Source organism: Rhea pennata, chromosome 2 (assembly GCF_028389875.1).
Source record: "Rhea pennata isolate bPtePen1 chromosome 2, bPtePen1.pri, whole genome shotgun sequence".
Taxonomy (NCBI): domain Eukaryota; kingdom Metazoa; phylum Chordata; class Aves; order Rheiformes; family Rheidae; genus Rhea; species Rhea pennata.
Window position 1 is genome coordinate 111706061 of NC_084664.1, and position 24053 is coordinate 111730113.

Here is a 24053-nt window from a genome sequence, read left to right on the forward strand (position 1 = left end):
CTTGCAGATTGCATCCCCCCCCGTTATTTTTAGTGTACACTTATATAAAATATAATATATTTACATATAATATATATTTAACTATCTTTTTTCAGGTGCCATTTTTAAGTTAGCTGCTGCGGAGGCCGGGGGCAGCAGGGGGGATGCCCAGGCTGCCGGGGCCGGCGGGAGGCGGTGCGGCGCCCCGGGCCTGGCGGCGCCGCCGCGCTGGGGCTGCGCGCCGCATCCGCGGGCGCGGGGGGAGCGCGGCTCGGCGCCCGGCGGGAGGAAGGACACACGCGGCATTCGTGGGAGAGCGGGTGCTTCGGGGTTGGCTCTTTCCTTTTTTCCCCTCTCTTTTTTCTTTTTTAAATTTTTTTCTTTATGTATATATCCATATGCGTTTCTACGGGAAACTTGTGCAGGCGGCAGAGGCCCCCGCGGTGCAGCGGAGCGGGGAGGGGGGGTTGGCTCGGGGTGCTGGGGGCCGGCCCCCGGGTCCATACTGCCGGGCTCACCTGGGCGGGGGGCGCTGCCCGCGCCAGCCCCCCCCCTCCCCCCCGCGATGGGGCGCGGTGGAGGTAACGGGAGACACAGCGAGGACCCCCGCCACGTTTTCCTCCTTGCTCTGCTGGCCTGGGCGGCGAGCCTGGCGGTGGTGGGGGGGCTGTTTTCCCGCTCTATTCCCCCCCCCCCCCCCCCCCCCCCGCCCCGGCCGTGGCTTCTGCAATGCGGCGGGTGTGGTTATCGGCAATCACAGCCCCGCACTCCGCAGTGCCGGCGCGGCCCGGCCGCTCGCCTCGGGGTCTCCAAAACGCGGGTCACGTCTGTCCCGTGCACCCCCTCCTCTCCCCCCCCCCCGGCTCCGGGAAGTGTGGCTTGTGTGTGCGTGGAAGGGTGCGTGTGCGTGGCGTGGACCTGAGGGGGGCTTACCGCGGGGCAGCGGCGCGCAGGTGCGCCCAAGTTCGGGCGGCGCTCGGGCCCCGCGCGTAGCGTGGGGCTCCGGCGCGACGCGTCCCCGCGGTTTTATGCAGTTTGGCGTGAAACTTGTGTGCGTTTTCACAGGTCTAAAAAGAAGAAAAAGAAAAAAAAAAAAAAGAGGGTGTGGCTGTCAGAAAGCTTTTGCTAATCGCTTTCTAATAAATGCTCTGCTGCAGCTCAGTTTTATTTGGGGGAGAGGAGAGAGGCGTTTGTGGGTGATTTTGAGGTGGTTTCTTTTTTCTTTTCTTTTTTTCTCTTCTTCATTCAAAGACTTGAAGCTTTATCATGCAAACGATAGACTCGATAGACTTGAAAACTTAACATTTCCCTAATCATTAGAAGTGGTAACATATACCAAATCTGTCTGTGGTGTTTCTTGATTTTTGTTTTTCTTTTAAGTATTTTTGAGGGGAAGAGGAAAGCGTTCTGAAAGATTATTTTTGCTTTGAACAGTAGTTTCCAATGCATGCTTGTATCTGAGGCAGAGTGAACATACTTCACTGAACTGAACTCAACGTGCACATCACTTGTAAGCAAAAGGACATGTCTCTTGAAGTCTTTTCAATCCAAATGATTGTAAGTCAGAGGCCGTCTTATCAAATATAATCTGTAGGTTAGGTGTGTCTCACATGTGCCTACCTTCTTATGGTGAGAATTTGAATTACTTTTTTCAATTTTACATTTAATATTGTGAGCCTTCTCTTACGTTGGTAGTAAACTGAGAGATACATTTTTAAAAAGCGAACAAGTAAATTTGTAAGTTTTTGTCTGCAGAAATTGAGAACATAAGCAATATATGTTAGTTTTTGTCTAGTAAATCTTGGTCAAACATGATCAAGTATAGGCTTTTCCTCTAAAAATATGGATGACAGTCTTTTCATGCAGCATTAGAAGGTCAGCATCCTCTTGGCGTATCAATTATCTAGTTAAATTCATCATCTTTCTGTACCTGTGTATGTGTGCATTTGTAATAATATACACACATATGCGTACTGTAGGGCTGGTGTCCTTGGACTGGAAACTTTCCGCTCTAATTTGAGAATGAAACCTGCATATCAATAATGGGGAAAGAGAGACTAAGAGCACCGCATTAGAGTAAAAAGCAACTGTAAGTTTATTCCTTATGGTACCATTGGCACAGGAAGGCTTCTTGAGCTTTTAATGTGCTACAGACCTGTTTACTGCAGTGATGAATAATCAGAGGCAGAACCCTAAATGCATTGGGAAGCATTAAAAATGTATTATTTTTATTTAATCAGACTAATACAATCGACGCCAACTCTCCCCAAGCTGATTTCTCGCAGCCGCACCACTTCATTAATGATGCAGTTGACGGCCTTTTCTTGTAAAAGGCTAGCTGGTGTTACTGGGAGCACGTCAGCTGCGGAGCAGGAGCTCATCTGATGGGAGCCTGCCTTTTAGCTGCTTCGCTGGTGGGCAGGCTTTGCCTTTGCGAGGAGGAGGAGGAGGCACCTCGCACCGCTGGGGCAGCAGGGTGGGGCACCCGCACCCCAGCCCACTCGCTCCTCCGCTCGGAGCCGCTGGCAAAGCAGGACCCTCCCCTCCTTTCTGGGGGAACTGCAGCAAAACTGAAGAGGTCCAATTTTAGTTTATTTTCTCTTCCAAGAAGGAGCAAGTGAAGGTGAATCTACAATTTATGTAATTTTTGAATTAAACAGGGTGGGATCTTTCTTATCTAGAATGGAAACCTGCTAAGTATTTACCTGAGGTGGTCTTGGTCTAGGGTGGAAGGCTGTTGAATACTTACTGTTTGAAAAAAAAAATACTGTTTACAGGTTGTTTGAAGGCTGAGATTTTTAAGGATAATAGGAGCCCTGATGTTAGGTTTGACACACGATAGCATGGTCACACCTATATTTTTTTAGGTATGTTGTTTGGTGCAATGGGTATGAATTCCCTGGGGGCTATTCATGGTTATTTTTTTAGATATGCATAGTCATTTCTTTGTATCTCAGGCATGATCTTGAGTTAAAAAAAAGTGTTTTCTTTTTCACGTTCTTGAAATGTGTTATTCATAGTGGGTGACATCCAAACTTGTTTCATGGAAATCTCATGTAGTAGTAAATGGCTGCTTGTTGTCTTAGGGAAAACATCAAACCATTTATAAGTGGCTATAAAAGAATGCTTGCTTCTCATGAGATGAAGCATCAGCTTTATCTCTTAAGCTACAGCATTTTCAACATGAAAGTATTTATAGCTGACTTTGAAATACATACTTGGGTGAAAATCCATGTACATGAGTGTTCAATGCGTGTTGGTTTTTGAAAGAGGGACAATCCATGCAGGCAAGATGTTTTCTGAGTTTGCAGGACTGTGCTTTATTGGTATGTATAATGCAGGCTCAGATATGGTGTTTTACCACCTCTTTATCATGTTTTAAAGTGGACATATATGTTACATTAGCAGAGTTTGAATTTTCGAAATACTTTATTCAAAGATCATTTCTCTCTAACTTTATCAAGTGAAAATAAATGACTATGTATAACTGAAAAATAGGATTGCTGTTGACTAAGCTGAAAATTAAGCTGAAAACACATTTATTCCAAATGATCATGATAGATTGTTTTCACTGGGTACAGGAGTTGTAGAGTATATAAGAGACTGTGATCTGGAATTAGATTTAAAGAATCATATCTAAGCAGTTTGAATCACTGCTGTAATGGAAAACTTTTGAAAGAGATGAACTGCTGAAAAGATGAAGGATTACATCACTTTTATAGCACTTTTCTCTTTTAATCACCAATATTTGCAACTTGTAATGGTGGAGGAATTGTCAAAGTGTAAATATGGATACAGACACACCGCATTCTCGTGTAAACTAGCAAGCAATGCTAAAGAAAGAAATGTCCCCCCCCCCCCGAGAGATCTGCAATTATTATATTAGAGTTAGCATTAATACCTGTGTTTTCTAGTAAGAATACTTGTGGATTTGTAAAAGGAAGAGGTTGTTCTCCAAAGTCTTTACTGGGTGAATAAATAGCACAGGCAGTATAGAAGAAGGGTGTAACCACTTATCTAGGCTTCACTAGGAGAAATCCTGCAGGTCTTTGGTCCTGCTCCTGCCATTGCCAATAGCTGTCTCTATAAGCATGAGTGTAGAGGAAACTCAGGAGGATTGCTGAGAACTAAATATCTGTGGAAAAGCAGAAATGGGGCAGTATTTGGGACGGCTGAGTTAGCGTGAAGATCATGTGCTGCAGAGACAGCAAACTTCCCCACCCTTCCTGAATAAATGATATAGGACAATTTGAATAATTATCAGGTTTTGTCTTTGAAGGAAAATGAAATGCAGCATTCACTTTTCACCTGGTTTTTGACTGAATCAGTGGAGCTGGTTGTTTTTAAATAAAGTGGACAAAAGCTAAGAAGAAAATATACCAGTATTCTAAATCACTTATGACCCTATTTACATCCTGTGGGATGCAGTATACAAAAGGGCAATGCATTAATAAAAATAAAACCTTATAGAAAAGGAGAGAAATCCCCTTTACAAAGATTCTTTCCATCTTTACCCTTTCCTTTATGGATTTTGGAAGCATTTTGTGTTCCAAAGAGTGAGAATCCCTTTCAATGGCTTTACTACCTATAAAAACTGATATGTTTGCAAGCGGAGAAACAAAAGAAGTACTGAAATTAGTGTGAGGATCACCCACCAGATGTTCAGTCTCACTGAGGAAAGGTTTTAGTTTAGTGGGTTAAAGAGCAATGTGGAGATAGGGGACCCAGAGTGTGTGTGTGTTGGGGGGAGGGGAGGGATTTAGAGGACTAGAATAAATTGAAAGCATATGTGAGTATAAAGAAAACTTTGGGGAAAGAGAGAAAGTGTAAAGAGGGAGGGAAAAATGTCAGTGAGATACAATTTGAATATAGATAGATAGATATACAAAATATTCGGTACCCGCATTTATATAAGATGTGTTACATGATAAATGTGATAAAACTGATAAGTCATTGTGCTGTCTTAATGGGTTAGAAGTGAGAGCAGAAAGCTCCTGCATGGCATGGAAAATAGACGATGTTTCTGTTTTCAGGCTATGATAAAAAACTATCTACCAGGGCATAGCAGGCATCTATCATTTGGCTTTTACGGCAGCCTTCTTCCTAAGACAAGAAATGGATTTTGCCTCTGGTGATGCCAGGTGGGCTGCGGGTGGCGAGAGGGTGATGTTTTTGAAGCTAGAATAAATAGTTGGGGCCTCGCTCCTGAGGTGCTGCCAGCCCCTAAATCCTGGGAGGCAGCGGAGGCTCGTGGTCCTCGCAGCAGCCTTGCTCCATTGGCAGAAGGTGACGCCGAGGCATGCCGTGTTACTGTCACATTGGTGGTGGCCATGGAGCAGGAGGAGTCCCTGGTGGAAGGTACGTTGTTTACTCCTTACGAACCTGCGAGCAATTATGCCTAACACCTCTGGGTTTCCTAGGATGTACTGGTTGCAAATAAAATCTTGTTTAATAAGCCAGCAAATGCAAACAAGCTGTGAAGAAAGGAGAAAAAAAATCTTCCAGGCCTAGGGAACATATGCTTATGCTAACCGAGAGACCTGTTCTTGCACTCTGCCTTGCGTGGGGTTGTGTCCTTATCTGCAAGCCTTCCCACAGGGCTCAGTCAGCCGCTCTACAAAGCATGGCTCGATTCGGTGTAGATAAAGGCACCTGAATCTGCCCCGACAAAGTATAACTCAGGTCAAGAAGGTGTAATCTCTCAAAAGTGTCTACAGACGACGACTTCGCCTGGCCTGCTGCGTTCGGTCGTGGAGCTTAGGGGTTGTCTTCACTGAAGTGCTGCTCTTGCAGAGCCGCTGTCTGGGCACGCGGTCGGCGCTCGGCCCTTCGGCTCCCGCTGTTAGGCGACCGCCCTGCGTAACCTGTGCAAGGTTTGATAAAGGTAAAAAGGGTGGTAAAAGTATTTTTTTTTTTTTTAAAGGAGAAAAAAAAGCGGGGGGGGGACACACCTTTGGTTTAGTTCGATGGTCTTCATAGTTGCAGGCAGTGTCTGCACAGATTGGTTTAGTAGTTCATAGGGGCACGTTGGCACCTAGAGCATCCAAGCTGTGCAAGGGGCAGGGTGGGGGGACGAGGGCCTGTCCGAGGTCCGCGTGTCGCTTCAAAGCTGGGAATAAAAGATGGATTTTGCTCTCCATTTAGAGGTTGAGGCACCAGGCAAATTCGTCTCTTGTTTTGTAGTTTTCATACACTCAGCTGATGATTTTATTATTCCCATATATTGCTGGTTTAGCCATTTGTCTCACTGGGCAAAAGCTGGTGCAAAATCTTGACGCCCAGCTAAAGGATTTAAAGGTAAAATGGGATTGTTGGTTTTATGTTGGAACTTGTATTTTCCATTTCTCTCTCTTCCTCTTTGGATCATTCCAGAATAGTGAAAGTTTTGGTTAATTATATGTGCTTAAAGGAAAACACTGTAATGCAGTTTCCGTGTACTGGAGCATTATTCTTGTACATACAGCTGGAGCTGGCAGCTTTTCATTCCTTACCACCTCCTTTTCCTCCTAAAAATAGCAGCACGCTACAGTGGGATTACAGGAGAGGCAGAAGAACGTTTCCTGAGCAACAATTTTTGCTAGATGGTACTCGAGGAAGCATGAAGGGCAGATCTGGGAGGAATCGGAGGGGGCTGCAAAGAGGGATGTGGTGGACTTGGGCAGAGAAGACCCTGGGCTGGCCACCTGGGGACAGGGGGCAGGTGGGGGGACCGTGATGCGCTGGCCCGTGTAGCAGCCTGCCCGGGGAGTTGGGAGAAACCTCGCCGCTTGAATCATTCAGGAGCTGACTAGACGGAGCACTCGGCAGTGCGACGGGGGGAAACAAACTTACGGTGCGGACAGGAGGCAGGGGTGACCTAATTTCCATCTCTGATTTCTATGATTTATTAAAGAGTTTTGCAGGCTTTTTGTTAGCGGGCTTAGAGATGGAATTGGAAGCACGGCAATTAGAAAGGGCCTTTAATATTGTGCCAGCACGCTGTCAGGTTTTGATCACTTACTTGTGGCAGTAGTGTGCTAAATGTGGATAATTCTCCACTGCAGCAAGCAGAGATAACAGAGGAGGCTTCTGTTTGATTTCAGAGCTAGTGCTGACACTGGTTTACATTCTGCTTCACTCATGCCCCTCAATGCCACTAATGCCACCTATATGCAAATATTATATATAATAATATATAGTAATATTATATACATATCTTGAAAAAATAGATAAATAGGCCACGTGCACACATGCACGCGCACACGCACGCATACAGACATGCACCATCATACAGCCCCATGTAGTGACAGCCCTCCAGAACTGGAGGGTAGTTAGTTTGCTTTATTTTACTCGACTCTTGAGAATCCCTTTCCTCCTGTAGTGGGTTGAAGAAAACAAATCCAGCAGACAATGCTTCCGCCCCCAGTGGTTGTCCGAGGAAGGAAGAAAAGACAGCGCCCACCCTCTTTATGAATACATTTAACTATTTTCAACTAGGCTTTCTGTCTGCATGTACTGTGTGCCTGCTAGCATCTGTACACAATTAAGTATGTTGCACAATTAAGTGCTGTTATTATGGTGAAATAACGATAGCACTAAAGTTACTTGAAAAGCCTGCCTTTCGCTTGAAAGTGTCGGTGTTGAGGGTATTATTCCTGATCTGCAGCCGCTGACCATAGTTCTTGCTAAATCAAACCACAGCAGCCAGAGTTTCACAAAATTAAACCTTTAAAAGGGATGATTTAGCCTCATTTGCCAATGCTGTGACACAAATGTCTCCTTGACTTGTTTTGCATTGTGTGAGCCCGTGACTATTTCTCTTAGACTCGTATCACATATAGCACGTGAATATTGTATTTTGCAGCTTCTCTGCTAGGGTGGTAACGCGGAGTATAAAGCTGCTCCTTTACCCAGCCTGAGGGGACAGTGATTGAATTAAGGATGACGGATGAACTGGGGTGGGGGGAGTTTCTTCTTTTTAAATTCTTACCAACTTCCCATTGTTTTGCTACGGGAAGAGGCAAATAATATATTTCTTTGGTATCTAGCAAACATACTTTGAGATCCCCACTGCAGCTAAGACAGCTGTAGACTTCCCCGCTGCACTGGCCAGAGGTGGGCAAGCACCTTCCACAACAGAAGCCTCTGTGCTGAAGTGGGCTGTCGCCTGGTTTTGCACTTACTCCCTGTTAAGCTCCTATTCTGGTTTTGCTTCTCCCCTGAGGAGAAGCGATCGTGGCCTTTGCCACAGTCCTTTGTTGTTCTGTATCACCTCATCGCAGTACCAGTCAGGTTGTCACGCTTTATTTTGCTGTTTGCCCCATCCTTTATTTTCCATCCTCAAAAACAGCGCTTTTCTTATTCTTGCTGGGGTTTCTTTGGTCTAAAACCAAGACACGGTATGAGAGAAGATGCCCTCTCTGACCTTCTGATCCTGTGGTGTTGCTTTGCGGAGTAAAATCAATGCAATTTTGCTTCGTTCTTCTAACGCATTTGCAGAAGTCAATACAAATATTTATTGTCTCCTTAGATTTTTAAGAAACGTTGCTATGCTTTTTCTTTTAAGTAAAAAATGATGATATGCAATAGACGTTAAGGCAACTACCCAGTTATGTGCATGTCAAAGATACAAATTTCAGTAAGAAGATATTCGTCATTTCCTATTGAAGAGGTTATAAATGGATAAAACATATCTATTTAGTTTATTAAACATGCTTTCCTGCTTTCTTCTAAGGAACTCTAGGGCTGTCATTGTTCCTAACTCACAGAATCGAAAGTCTGCTTCCGTGATAGTGTCCCCTGCGCCTGCAATGTTGTTGTAAGAAGAAAAATCACTGCAGGATGGAACTTGGCAAACAAATCAAGGTCTCAGCCAAGGCAATGCATTGTCTGTTAATTTTTCCAAACAAAACTAGTTCTGCTGAATGCGAATTTCTTTGTATCTGTTTTCCACTGGCTGTATTTTGATTTTGTAACATAGATTTGATAAGCAATTATTGATGTTTGTGTGACATTGTTTAAAAATACTAGCAGTTAAATATTTCTTAATTAAATGTTGGCTGCTAAGCTTGAAAAGAAATTCAAAAGACCGAACACAAACATGAATGAGAGTCTAAGTAAGTATTTGAATGATAAACAGGATTATTTTCTACTTAAAAATATACTAGTCTGAAATGCTGGCTGAGTGCAAGTCAGTCCTTGACTAGTGTTACATTTACGTGCAACATCTTGAGATTCTCAGACTAAAAATACTTCTTTCTAGTGGTGTTTGGCCTTTGTTTTAACCCCTTACATAATCTGCTCTGCTCAAAGCTGGTATTCTGAAATTATGGTATATGGAAAACACATTGTAAGCTACTCTGTGGAAGCTTTCAGAATTTTATCCCTTTCTGAACTTTGAAGTTAGACATATAATAATGAAATTATTTATCAGTAATATTAGACATATGCAGAATTAGAGTAATATTTAATATCACCTAAGATAGCATTTCTGCAAAATACATAGTTTCTTCAGAAAATTGGCATGATAGTGTTTTCTGTTACTCTTGAAGAATTTGCTTGGGTCATTGCTGTTTGTGAGTAATGGAATTAACTCGCAATCCATTACATCGTTCCTTGTCATAAGAAAAAGGCGACTATTTGAAAACTTAGCAGGAACTTAGAATATTTGTAGCCTCCTATGGGAAGACGAAATAGCATTCAGTAATAGGTAAGGTTTTCACTCACACAGGAGTTTATCTGAAAAGCTTTTTAGACCATGCTATCGAAGCCACTGGTGCGGGATGAATAGTTCTTTCACGGCACAAGCAAAGCGTTCAACTTTGTTTCTCCGTTGCCATCCTCGCAAAATTCAGCGTAGGCGAGGAAGGTACCGTTGGTACCGTAGCGTGGAGCAGCCCAGTCGCTAGGCGCAGCAAGGCGCCTGGCTTTGCAAAACGAGGCCTCCGCGAGGGTGAGAAAACACGTTTCACCCTGGGAGCACTGCGAATCTTTTTTCCTCAACTCAAGGAAGTTTTATAATAGCTCCTTGGTCTGATAAGTGACTGTCTGCTCCGTTTGATCCTTTGTTGTAGACGCCCCGAAGATTAATAATCCCATTTGTCATGCGAATATTTAAATTACATCCGTCACACCTCTTTGTAGAGTTACCCTGTGATTAAAACTGACAAACAGTTTTCAGTGAAACACTCCATTTTCATGTGCTCTTAACCTTTCAAAGCATTTATATTAGAAGCTTAAACATGCCATGCAATGTTCAAAATTCATCTTTATAAAGATCTATTTAAGGAAAGGAGAGAGGAAAGTTTTACTTGTAGTTTTGAGAGAGCTGAAAGTGCATTAATTTCCATGTGAAATTTTGACCTTTCTCATCTTGCTGCTAGGAATATGCCATAGCTTTCAAGCTTTTGAATTTTTGCACCTGTCTGGTATGCTCTCTTCACTGAGGAGTGATGCTTTTAGATTTCACAAAACCAGAATGAATAATCTTCTGTTAGTCTATCAAAATATTCTTATAGTAGCTGGTATGTTCTGAGCAATTGCTGAAATATTTTACAGTACTGAAATCTTACAACATTTAACAGAAAATCAGGGGGAAAGCAAACAACCTTAAACAACGGTTAAAATTTAAAATTAATACATTCCTTTCGCGTGATGGTATTCCCGCTTTGTTTAAATAGCAGCTAGCGTTCAGCAAGGGTGCAGCCTTGATCTCATTTGAAACCATTCTGCAGTTTCTGAAACTTGGAAGCTGGATCCGAGTGCTCAATCTTATCTCTGACACGTGAGGCAAAATGCAAAGCCAAGGCACGTGGCGACTTCTAAACCTTCGAGGAGGGGATGCAAGAGGGTAGCTGACCCAGAGCGTTCCCAGGTTTTCATCAACAGGCGAAACCATTGCTTCGGGGTGATAATACATTATTGGGATTGTTGATGGACACTTGCCAGTCGTATTATGAATGAAGTTCACTTGCTGTTTGTAGTGATGGCACGTAGTTGAGCAAGTGTTGCTCTGCTCTGGGACAGATGATATTTGGAGATGCTGAATCCTGTTTTGCAATGCTTGGAGTGCAGAGCTCTGGGACGTGGAGATGCTGTGCAAGCTGTTTCTCAGCCTTTAGATTTCAGGGGTGGGGAAGTTTTCTGGATGCAAAAACCCAAATCTTGTGTGGCAATGTAAAGTGCAATGTTTGGTCTTTCATTACATTTGTTCAGAATATCTTCCTAAATTGAAATTCTGTCATTGTAGAGCTGGTACTTAAACTTTGGAGTTGAACAGTTTTCTAAGTTGTGGTGGATCTCTGATTATTTTTTGGTATATTTGTCATGCAAAATCTGGAAACATTTGCAGCTTTCATCCATCAATTTTCAAGCACTTTGCACTCCAGCTCTTGGTAGTATAAAAATGTATTAGGTCAATTAATAAGATAGTACTTCTTGGTCATTTGGTTTCCCTGCTAGAAGAATGACTTGTAAATAGAAAGGGTTCAGTCCAAAATCTATAATAGCTGATAAGAGGGTCCCAGCCCATGGTCTGTAGGCCATGTAGAAAGAGCTTTTTAGGGAATACTTTGAAACAAATGATGCATATTGGTGCCATCTCCGAGTGTGGCAGCTGGAGAGTTTAATTATAGGCTGGAAAGCCAGTTAGGGATTAGGGAAAGTGTTAGCAGAAGGAGTGAATGTTAATGACAGCTGTTTGCTGTAGGCCTCAAAGAGGCAAAGTACATATAGAACATAAATAAAGTGTAGAGCCAAACATATGTTGGCTTTGAACATTTAAAAACCCCAGGTCATTTGTTCCTTGACACATGAACCTGATTTGTATGAAATAATTTTAGTGGCTTGCGCACATAAAGATGTGTGTGTAGAGAGGGGGAAAAAGTTATGTATTTGTTTCGCAGCCAAGTGCATGGGTGCTGTTGCGTCCTTTGCTTGAAAACAAGGAGGAATTTCAGTGACAGCATCTGCACCTGGACCAGGGGTAAATATAAACCCCTGTGTGGGGAGGCGTAATTGGGAAGCATACTGTAATTTGTGTTGAGAATTTGCATCAATAGTTAGAAGGAAAATCCCAGCTCCTTTTGCCTTTGAAGGTGTCAGGTCTGAAGGTCTGAAACCGCCATTTTTTTTTTTCTTCTATGACACTATTTTTTCATTATAAAAATCATGTAGTTTGAAGAGGAGATGGGGGGAGTGGGTGCCAAACTTAGGCTTGTTAGGTGCATATGTATCTTAATGGATCTATTTTTTAATGTACCGCAGTTACCAGAGGTCATCCTTTGAAAGGACAAAGAATGATAACTTAGGATATCTTTTCGGGGAAAAGATATATATACGCACATTTTGAAGAGTGTTTAAAACACATGTGAAATAGAAATTCTAAAGAAATGTCGCTGTTTTCTTTTGTCTACATTGTTAATAGCATGTATGGAGAAGTTTTCGGTTTCCCTATTGGATGTGCATTTTAAGATTACCTTTTTTTCAGGTTCAGCAATAGACCTGCTCTGTCTGCCTTACAGAGCTACTGTAGCCTATTGGTACACTGAAAATTAAAGGAGAATTAAAGGAGTAAACTAAGGAAACTCCTTCCCTATAAAATCACACTAATTAAAACATATGTCATTATTTGTAATACACTTATTAGATTCATAGTTTTTCATGATCTTCCTTGAAAATTAAAAGCATACAGAGTGCAAAAACATGTAATAAGCTACAAAAGCATCACATACGAGTTTTCTGAATGTTAAGATACTTGGACTGTTGCAAAGAGGTAGTAATTCAGCCTTTCCTTGCATAGTTCACGATGATGGATAATAATGAATTATGACTGGTAATAATGGCTGCAGTATATAATGTAGTACTGCTGGCTTCTTGAGAAATAACTGTATGATTGTAACACCAGACACTTGTAGCTTTTCATTTACTTCCCCATCTGTCTTGCAACTGGAGCTGCTAGCTGGTATGGCAAAACGGTTCATTATCCCACAGATCTTGCTTTCTGCCCTTGCTCTGCTCTGCAACTGCTCACATGAGCATGGATTGTAGGCTCAGGCCAGCATCCAAAACTCAATCTGTACCGTGGCCCTGAGTGACTGTTGGCTCTGTGTCTAGCGCAACTGCTTTCCACTTGACGGAAAAGGACAAAGGTATTTACACCTCTCTTTCTTAAAGTGCTTGTGGTCCTTGGTAAACTCGGTGGCAGTGGAAAGAAAGCACTTCATATGGTATTTAAAATGCTGGACAAGAATTCACAGCAGGCATTTCCTGTCCTCTGAAGTGTGAGTGGGGGCAGGGGGGGAGGGAAAGGAAAAAAAAAACCTCATAAAATTGGGCTCACTTTGGAGATAGTGAAAGCTTACACACTTTAACCTGTTTTACTTAAATACGTTACACGTTTTTTTGTGTCAACATAGGTCAAGCAGTGCACTGAATTGTAAATGAAAAAGAGAACCTTCGTCTTTCTGAACACAGGACACTTAATGAGGCTGGAAAAGATTACAGAAGGGGTAAAAGAGGGAAGAGCTTTGGGTGCATGTTTTGGGAGCTTTGCCCCTTTTTTGTATGTGTGCATGTGTATGTGAGAGAAGAAAAGAGATCCTTGCTCAGTTTGCAGGCTCTTTTTTCCCCCCTCAGTTGATCCTTTTTTTTTTTCCTTTCTACTTGGAAAACCATTAATTACAATTGTCATTCTGAGGTTAAGATGCAATTCTGGGCGCAAAAGAATCTGCCATGTTTCTGGTCTTATTTAGTAGTAAGGGGTTAGACAAAAATCTCGGCACCCCACCCTAAAATACTACAAGCTGCTTTTCTTCTTAAGAACTCCTAAATATCCAAGTCCACACTTGTATCTACTTAAGCCAGCTTGAACTAGCTTTTCTGCAAATTTTCAGTCCTCTGAATGCAAGCCATTGTCTAGCAGCTGGTTTGCCGATTTAATGAAAGGATATCTCCTGTTTGCTTATCAGCTGGTTCCTTGGCACCTTATCCCCAGCGGCACGTTTACTGTAGATAACAAGCGGACAGGACTGCAAGAATAGCCTTCCAGTTAGTGATAGGACATAGGCTCCGTTTTGCTCCCTCCTGGCCTTATTTGTCCCAGCCTCTGTAGTAGGGACATGCAGTGAACTAGCTGGGTAGCTGCATCTGAACCGATCATGTGGCCTCTTAAATTCCTCTTCACTTGCTTTGAGTGTAATGAAATCACATCGGTTGTGTGTTCCCTGAAAACCCTTTTTTTTGCTTTAATATTGGAAGACTGTAATACAATGATGTGATTATTTCATTTATATATTTAGGGTCACGTACACTTCACCTGATTGAAGTGCCTTGTCATTAAGGAATCAAAATCAAAACTGTTTTTAAAGTACAAGTTAAGACTCACCCGCAGTCAGTCTTTTGATTTTCCATTTTTCAGTGGTGAGACCTAGCATATAGTACAGTTCATGAGTGTATATATAAATGTTAAGATGCCTAGATTAACATGAAATTACACTCTTTGCTCACCATTTAAATTTTGGTTCGATAGAGGTTGATGCAAACATTTGCCAGCATATCGAAAGAAAACTGACACTTCTGTTGCAAGTAAGTTTTCCCCAAAAGCACTACTTGTGTTGAAACAATTTGAGTTCTGGCTTGCAGCCATATGTTCACCTAAGCATATTACAAGAAGTGACAGGTAGACAGAAGTAATACATATTTTAATGTGCTTGAGACCATAAAATGGGATAGACTTTCCTCTGCTCTGCTAGCAGATGTGAGCTTGCTCCCAATTTATTAATAAGTTATGGCACTGCCAGTACTGCCACTCAGGTCACCTTAATGTCCCTGAGGCTCTTGGAATCAGATGAGAAGTGAAGTTCTTTGGGAGGGAGCTGGGGGGAATTGAAGATGTTATCGGCTCTTGTAACACCACTGCAGAAAATGTGCTGAGGTGTCGGACCGGCCAAACTATTGTTAATGCCTCTAACACCTGCCGCCAGATACGAGGCAGGTATTGCTTGAGTGGCTATTTCAGCAATGGACAGAAGCTGTAAGTGCAGCTGGAAGTATTGCCAATTTGCTTTCACTAATACTTCAATAAATAAAAGTACCGTGGCTTGAATGTACTTCAGATGCTGGGAGCCACAGTCGTTCTAATATAGGTCATGTGTGCTCTGTCGTTGAAAGTAGGTCTTGTACATTAATAAGATTTCACTTGCTTGTTTGAATGACATGCAGCACAAAAGGGGGAACTTCTTTTGATATCAAATGAGAAATCTAAACTATGACTATCAATATAGTAGATTTTATTCTGGTTTATTTTTTATTGAAGATAAATATATTTAAGATTTTCTTCATTCAAAAAAGAGATCTTTAGGCAACAGTTTGTAGAAAAGGGCGTAGTCAAAGCATCACAAGTCAAAGCAAAGTTGATAGTGTCGTAATATTGTGAAGCAGGTGAACTTAATACACAGATATATAGAGTAGTATTGTTTTAAGACCCAAAGTAGTCTTTGCAATCTATCAAACACTAGTAAGCTGAACTGATTCTCAGTGGGAAGGAGAGTTTGGATACTACTGCTCATGAAGGAGATGGCCAACTGGGGAGAGAATAGAGGAGAGGGAAAAGAGACTAAAAGAGATCTAAAAATACGACTTTCAAAAACAGGCTGAGAAGAGGCTAGACGGAGGCAGCAGCAGGCAAGCTGTGGAGCTGGGCTGCACATCCCCAGCAGTCAGGGCACGCAGGGCTGTGCTTACATTTCAAGTAGGAAGAACTGGGTCAGACATGAGGGAAGCTTTTCCTAAATAGTAAGGCTAGGGAATCAGAGTAATAAATTGGCTGCAGGGTGTGTGGAAACTTCATCATTGTAGGACTTCAGTAACAGGTGACATATATACACACACATTTAAATATATATGCATATATACACACACGAAGTACCATTTAGACAAGGGGCTCTGAAGGGGACCATGAAGTACACGTATGGATATCCATGTGCGAGCCACGTCTAAGCCATGAGCAGCCTCGTTAAGATCCAGGCTGTCGTGTCTGATGTGCTGTTTGTCCTGGTGGTACCTTTTGCGTACTCGCGTGGTTACGCCTCTTCCAAAAAAGTGTGGTGATGATTGCTGTTGGGAAAATTAAGGCTATTTTGGAGTTAGGAGAAAGACTAGCTGATTTCTTACTACTTTGCAGGCCTTTTAAAAAGTGGTTTTATAAGTAAAATGATTTTTATGGCATGGTTTTAGTGGCATGCATACAGCTAAGGCTGCAGAATCCGTTGGGCCCCAGCTGCAGGACTCCACTCTTCCCTGGGCCATTTATGACGTCTAGGGAGTGGGCAGATTACTTCATTCATATTTTAGTTCAGATGTAATAACCATAAGGATATTGACTTGAAGATTTCTCTCCCCACAAGGGGAAAAAAACCAAACAAACTACAAAGTGATCTAGACAGAAGGAGATGAAATTCATTCTCTTTAACTTGTTTAACTAGCGTACAACCATAGGTACTAGAGGAATTTTTTGATTGTTGAATCCCAGTGAAATAAATGTGCTAGGGACTAATTCTTTGTAGTTTCTGCATTTTTAATAACTCCTGAGAAGGCTGAATTGTACATTAAGATATGAAAACTATTTGGTGAGTTAAACTTTGAACTTATAAATGCCTTACTGGCCACTTCTTTCCTTTAAATGAGTGAGTTACCTTTTCCCCACACCACTATGCACTGTGGAATATCAGGAAGTTGAATTTTACATGCTGTGCTGTGATCTGAAGGGTATTGGAAGAAATGGATTGGCATAAAACAGTCAGTAGATGCAATGCACTTTGCAGCAGTCGTTTATCATGTGCCCAAGGAGTCTTGCCTTTGTTCCTGCACAACTTCGGGAGGAAGGATGGCAAACACCATCGTTCGTGCACCCATTTCACTGGTTTGAGCGCTCTCCTAGTTAGCTCGAGAGGCGGCTTTCAAACTCAGCAGGCTGAACAGGGTCAGATATTGAGGCCTTGCACTTTATTTCTTAATTGTGGGATCCCTGCTGTAAGTAGGGTAGTTCGTATGTATAATTCAGGAGTTTCAAATTATTGTTTTGTAACCTTAAAGACATATCAATACAAAATCCACCAGACCTACATATAACTACATAGGAAAAGAAAATAATTCAGGTTGTAAAGTCATTTATTCCTGAATTGGGAAATGTCAACATCTAGATTAGTTGGCCTCATTTCTGGATTCTAATGATCTATAGAATCAGTTTTTAAAAATACTTAATTTCTGTTGAGTAGCCTGAAATGATTTCCAGTGACTTATTTTGTTTTTGAATCTTCCTCCTTCTGTTGCTAGAGTCTGTCTATTCTCTTTCACTATCATTTTTGTAACTAAGCTTCATCACTGTCACTTTCTTCTTCCTCTGCTCCCTTCCTCCCTCCATTTCTACTGATCACTGTCTTGTGGGGACATCTCAAGCCACCTGGCTGCCACCATTGCCCCAATCCCTTCTGTCCTGTTTAAGCTGCTGTCACTTCTACATACCTAAGCCCAAGATAGTCATACATTTAGGAGTAACTGCCAGATCTGGTCACTTGCTTCCTCAGAGAGAGCGTAATCCACTGTAACATTGAGTCAGGAGTACATAATGTAATTACTAGACATGCCTTTGAGGGTTTGTTAGGTGAAGGAATTAAAAAATCTACTTTAAAGACAGCTATTTTCATTGCAAGGCTTTGTTGGATGCTGGTCTTCAAATTTTCATTGTTTATAGTAGCTACACTGATGGTGAAAGATTTATTGAGATATAAGTGAAGATATAGAATGTTTGCACTTAATTAACTTTGGAGTTCATCATGTAAAGGGCCTTCAAGAATGTAACTAGCATGCACTGTAAAAATGTGTATGAACTTCCGGTGTTTTGGAAACGTGCAACTAAAGTGGACCTATTTGGCAAAGCTGGGAGAGAATCCCATTTGCTCAGTGATTTTAAATTACGTTGCTCTACTAAACAGATGCACGAGTCCACCATAAATATTCTTGTCAATAGTGCATTTCCAGTATGACTGATTCATTCCTAGAAGTCTCTGCTCCCACACCATCTGTAGATCTTGGTTTGAATCCAACAAATGGTTTAACAGCTGGTCAATTTGAGAAGCTGAATGGGTGGAGTTGTCTTTCTGACAGTGCACAGCCATCAGGGTGGTCTTGTCATATGTGCACTTGAATTTTGGCGGGAATGCTAAAATGCATTTTTGCAGCTGGAACTTTCTCCCAGTTTGATCATCTGGCACGTTGTTATCTGGTTAGAGATGGAAGAATGTTTTTCTCATGACAGTGTAACTTGGAGCGTGGGTATTGTGGCCCAGCTGCTTGTGCCAACTGAACAGTATTTTTGTAAACTATAGCAGGTAATTAAACTGAGAGGGGTATGGGAGTCCCAGAGGAGTTTAAATATAAAAAGCTGACTGTCTGATGGCATGGTTTTGGTTGTTTAGGCTTGCAAGATTTTAATTTGTTTGGGGAGCCAGTGGTTTCCTGATGCAGTGCTCCAAATTGGAAAGTCTGTTACTTGATACTGTAGGGTGTGTTTTAAGTTAAAATCTGACGTGAGTGCCCAGGAGATTAAAATCTAACTATGAAGAGAATAATCCATTTTAGAAAAACAAAAGTTATTACTACAAAGCACACTTGGAAGCCTCATAATATAGCCTTACTGTGACAGACACATTTAATGCCTTAGAAAACTGGAAAACAGGGCATAAAATAAGTATATTTGAAAAAAGGAGTAAAATGAAGTAGGGGCACTTTAACTCCAGCATGAGCTGTCAACTCACGCGGAACTCGATTTACTTTAATAGGACCTCCTATGGATTCAGGGTTTGCTCCTCTGTTTTTTCACTACTTGATGTTGTAACTTCTTCCTTCCTTTTTTATGCCTACCTGAGTTTGATTTTTTTCCCTATTATTTTAATCCAGCATTCACAAAAATGGCATGTAGTATTCTTGAAAACAGCCTACAGTTCCCCGGGGTTTAGAGAAGGAGTGCTCATCTGGTATAACATGGGGAAAGTAGTCACTCTGACTCCCGGTGGTACAGTTGCTGTCAGCCATCTTCTTCGGAAACTAAATGATTGATGAGCTCCTTAAAAAGAAAAAAAAAAGGCTTAATTTGGAGTAGGTTTACAAAAAAACCCTGAATATAAATCAGGACTGCAGCACATTTGGGCCCATGTTGAGGCTTGCAGCTGCAGGTTGGGAGCAGAGCTCCGTGCTGTACTTGTGTGTCTGCTGCTGGAGGAGACCAGCGGCAAATGATGGAAAAGATGGACACTGGCAACGGGAGGCAATAGCTAGCCAGCTGCAAACTGACTGTCTTTTCATTTGGCCTCAAACATTTCCTTTTTTCCATTTCTGATCCATATGAGACTGAAGAAAAGGCTCCAAAAAACCCCCCTCATAATAATGAGGAAAAGTATCCAGTAACTGCATAACAAAACCTGTAATATTACATCACTCTTACAAGCAGCAGTAACTTAAGTACAGCAGTGACTAGTCCTTTGTGAATTGTTCAAGCCTCACTTTGTAAAACGAAGCAGAAGCAATGGATTCTTCACCACATCCTAGTTAATAAAATGTCAAGGAAATCAGAGAGCTGATGTTGATATTTTAAATTATATTCTCCCACTTTGCTTTGTAGGCTTTTGCGTCATTTGAGCTGGTAAAATAAATCTCTGGCGCAACGGAGCAGGAGGCCTTTGCGTGAGATGGGCTCGATGCTCTGACTGGTACCTTGTGTTTCTAATCCCCGTGTTTATGTGAAATTAGACAGGTCACCAGCTTGTGAGGCTGCAGCGCAGTCTGTTTATGCAGAGTATGAAAGAGAAAATACTGTTCACAGGTGTTAGGATAACACGTTTGTAACAGTTTGATACAGTATTTTGGCCTGAGGGTAGTGTGGTAATCTACTACACCTGTCATATGTCAGCAACCAGTGCAGCTTTTGTTTTTTAATTTAAATTTGATTCTATTTTCTACTCAGTGAAAAAAAATACGAACTCTAAAGATATGATGCCTGAAGCCCAGTCAGTATCTATAGCATTAAATAAGACTTTTAAATAGTGAACAGTGCACGATCAATCCCATGTGAATATTTGGCTCCAGAGCAATTCTGAAGGGTCAGAAACTCAAGTAAATGTAAACTCAAATAATCAGTTTCTTGTCTGCAGAGACTCATGGTGTGCTGTTGGGGGCTCTTTCTTGCCTTTTAGTTGCTGAATTAAATATTTATCAATCAGTGTAAAAACAGCATATATACTGCACTACGAGCACTCTGGCTGTATTTTCCTTTGTCTGGATTTCTTGAGCTGAAAGAAATAGCAGTCAGGCTTGGGTTTAATCACTGTGCTCTTCTATAGTTACCTCCAGAACTCCCAGGAATTTGTACATTTGCCAATTTAACATATGCTGTTTCCCTGAGACTGGAGCTTTGTATAAAAACTGCAAGATGTGTGGCAGGCCATGGCCATGGTCACGTTCTCCGAGCTGGTGGGTGAGTCCTCACGGCCAGGGCTCGAGGAGGAGGGAGCTGAGGCAGAGCCAGCCCTTACGCTGGGCGCGGGGAAGGCTCCAGCAGCAACAGGAGGTTGGGAACACGGAGAGAGCATTAGGTGGTGGTTTAACAGGAAAATGCAGTTCCCTTCTCCGTCCAGTGAATCCATGTTTGCCTATGGGGATGACTGCTTTGGAACAGCAGGATGGGGAAAACCATCCAGAATAGGTTATGGTGGCCTGATTTTTCTCTAATCCTGTTCAGAAGTTCAGATAGCCTTGGGGTGTACTAATTGATATGACCTCCAAAAGATTATCTGGTGTCTTCAGAGAGCTATGCACGGGCCATACTGTTGCTAAACCATGTGTGTAGGAGGAGCAAAAGAAATTGCAACAATTCTGGTTTTATTGCTGTGGGAAGCTGCCCGTTAACAGACCTGTTAATAAAACAAAGCAGACCTGGTAATATTCACTGAATCATAGAAATGAAAGATAAAGAAGAAATAAGCGTTGTCCAGTTCATCCAGATGCTCTGAGGCAGAATCAAATTGATAGATTTTTGTGAATTCAGAGTTGCTGCACCAGCAGGAAGTGGACAGCAAAACCAACAAAACTTTAATTGCTTGTGCTTCATAGGGTTGCAACCAGAGAATTCTGATATTATTCTTTATATGTACATAAAAATTTCCAGCAATGACTCTCTAACAGCTATAGAGAGCTGTTACTGAGTGTCCTGGTAGCTGGTATACAATCTACTCTAAAAACACTTGATGCCAGTCAAGTTCCTCCCGTTCTGCAGTCAGGAAATGTGTAATTGCTTTCTGTCTGCAAGCAGCTTATATGTATTGCAAGGCTCTTACCACTTACCCGCTCTCTCTTCTCTTTCCCAGACTAAACAAACCTAGATCCTTAAACATTTTCTCACTGGTTATGTTTTCCTAACCTAGTATCATTCTTCCTACTCTCTTCTTGACATTCTCTAATACATTTTTCAATAAATATGAGGCCCACAATGGAATATAATGTGCCATATGCATCTCCCTGGTGCTCAAGAAAGCAAAACAGCTCAAATTCATGTTTTACATATGACAGTCCTGTTAACATGTCCCAGAATGAAATTTTTCTTACTTAGTGTGCGACTCGAGATGCTTATGCTGCTTCATTGCTGCTGCCTAACCAGTTATTTCCCATATTTTTTAACTTCATTTCTCCATTCTTGTTGCAGTTATCCTTATGCAATGTAGTCAGATTCAGCATATATATGCTTTTTCTTCAGACTGTTGCTTTATTCTTAATAGCTATTGAAAATTGTAACACCATGCTCCAGTCTCCCCCTATGTGACACTGAACACAGACTGTGTACTTGCTATTGTGTTGTCTACTCATTAATGCTCTAGACCCGAGACAGGCTGTGATACCTCAACTGCTATGTTCTCATAGGTTGTCAACTGATAAGTGTTCTCAGGATAGGGTTTTTTAACCCCTTGTTCACCCTTTAAAAAATTATTTTAACTATTTCTGTGGTTTGCTCATGAAAAGGTCATGTGGAACTTCTTTAAAAGCTTTACTAAAGCTAAAGATAGGCTCTGTCATGTGTACCACTTTGCTTTTTATTAGCTAGGACAGATGCCCTGTGAGAGAGAGACAGACAGACATTGCATTAGTTTGACATCACTTCTTCTTGATAAATTCGCCTTGACTATTTGTTCTTCTAATCTCATTATTTTCACAGGATTAGAAATCCTTTAGCAATGACTTCCAAAAACTTCCGTGGTATTAAAATTAGGATATAATTTCTGGCTTTTTCTTCTCCATCTCCCTTTGTAAAATCAGATGCTGTGTTTGGCCTTTACTTTTTGCAACTGACCTCTCTGTTTTCTGCAAGGTAATGGTTAATGGTTTAAGGATGGTCACAGGTAGTTCCCTAGGTACTGTAGTAATTTCCAATGATTTTCGCTGAGTTGTGCACATCTAACTTTCTGTGTTTTTTGGTTTATTCTTTCCTTACTCCAGCCTACATTTGCACATCCTACGTGTTAGGTAAAAGACAAGCTCGTGTCTGGTCACAGCTAGGCATTGTGCAATGAGGCACTGGCCAACTCGGCCTTGCTGGTGTGATGTTATGTGGTAAGCAATGGACCTGTTTTACCCCCTAATGTATTCATAGAATCTCTTCTTTGCAGTGTCACGTGCGGATTGTAAGTCACTTTGCATCATAGTCTTCATTCCTCCCTTATGCAGACCTTTTATATTCATCCCTGGGTCGTGTGTCCTCGGTTGGGAGCGCTGCTGGGGGCGCTCGGCGGCATTTCCCACCGGTGGCCGCCCGGGCTCCGGGTTTGCACGTCCGACGCCATCGCCTGCGTCCTCCCTTTCCTCCGGTCACCCGGGGGCTTAACGCAGGAGGTTAACGAGTAAAGACTTCTAGCACATTGTGAAGCCCGGCGTGCTCGGTGCACCAGGAGTCCGTCCCCTCACCTTTCCTACGGCTGTTGCCTCTATGCTAATATGCTCTGTGCTACTTTTTTTGTGGCTTAGACCCTCGTGCATGTGAACCCCAGTTTCATGCAAATTAAAGACGACTGAAAAAAATTATATATATCCCCTAATAAGGAACTAATTGGAATATAAGGAGCTGAGACATAAAGCAGTTTTATGAAAACAGTTTATATTTCAAGCTCAGTGCTGCATACTGTTTTCTAGAAACATATATTGACGTTTCTGTTACGGCTCTTGGTTCAATATTGCTCTCCATATGCTGCTCTCATCAAAGATCATTATTGTATAAATATGTTTCTCATTATGTGGAACACTGATTTTAAAGTATAGGATCATTATTTTATTATGTAACTTTCAAGTTAGATCTTTACAATGATTTATGATAATCTTCAGAAAATTATTGTAGTTAAAGAAGAACTTTCCACAAAGAGAAGTAATTAGATCAAAGATTTATTTATATATAAATCATTAATCTTTGCATTGCAGCAAATAGTGGCTATATATAGTTCATTTAATTACACTTAGCTCGGTTTTGTTTTGTTGTTGCATTGCAATTTATCTGGAATTTAATTTACAATTTCTTCCGCAATGTGATTTCAGTTTACTTAATGAATCAAATATATATAAATATATATTAGGGAAAATAAATAAAGATTTTCCTAATGACTGCTGGGTAGATTAAATCTTGGACTCTGCCATCACTGAGCTCTGACTTCTGTTGCTGGGTAGACGGGTGACGCGGGAGAGCTGCGTTCTAATAGCAGGAGACAAAGAGTCAAATAACTTGTAGAATATATACAGTAGACTGTGACTGTTGCTTGCTGGAGGGAAACCAGACAACATAGCCTGGATCTTACCTGTTCAAGTAATTCCTTTGAATTCCTGATAGAGGACAACTGGACTTTTGGTTTCTAATGCAAAAAAGGAAATTATGCACTTACTTTTGGTCCGTAACAAGTAATTGGTAATTGGAAATGGTAATATCTCAAGTCACAAGACTTTGGTAGCTCGAGGTAGTAATGATCGAGTGGATTGGAAAGTTTTAGGATCTAAGTTTTGCATGTGTGATT

The 24053-nt window shown here is 41.6% G+C and overlaps 1 protein-coding gene across 12 annotated transcripts in view; it reads left to right on the forward strand.

Moving 5' to 3' along the window:
* Positions 1–24053, forward strand: part of EPB41L3 (erythrocyte membrane protein band 4.1 like 3) — a 134543-nt gene that overhangs the window by 37815 nt on the left and 72675 nt on the right. The window lies entirely within an intron of this gene.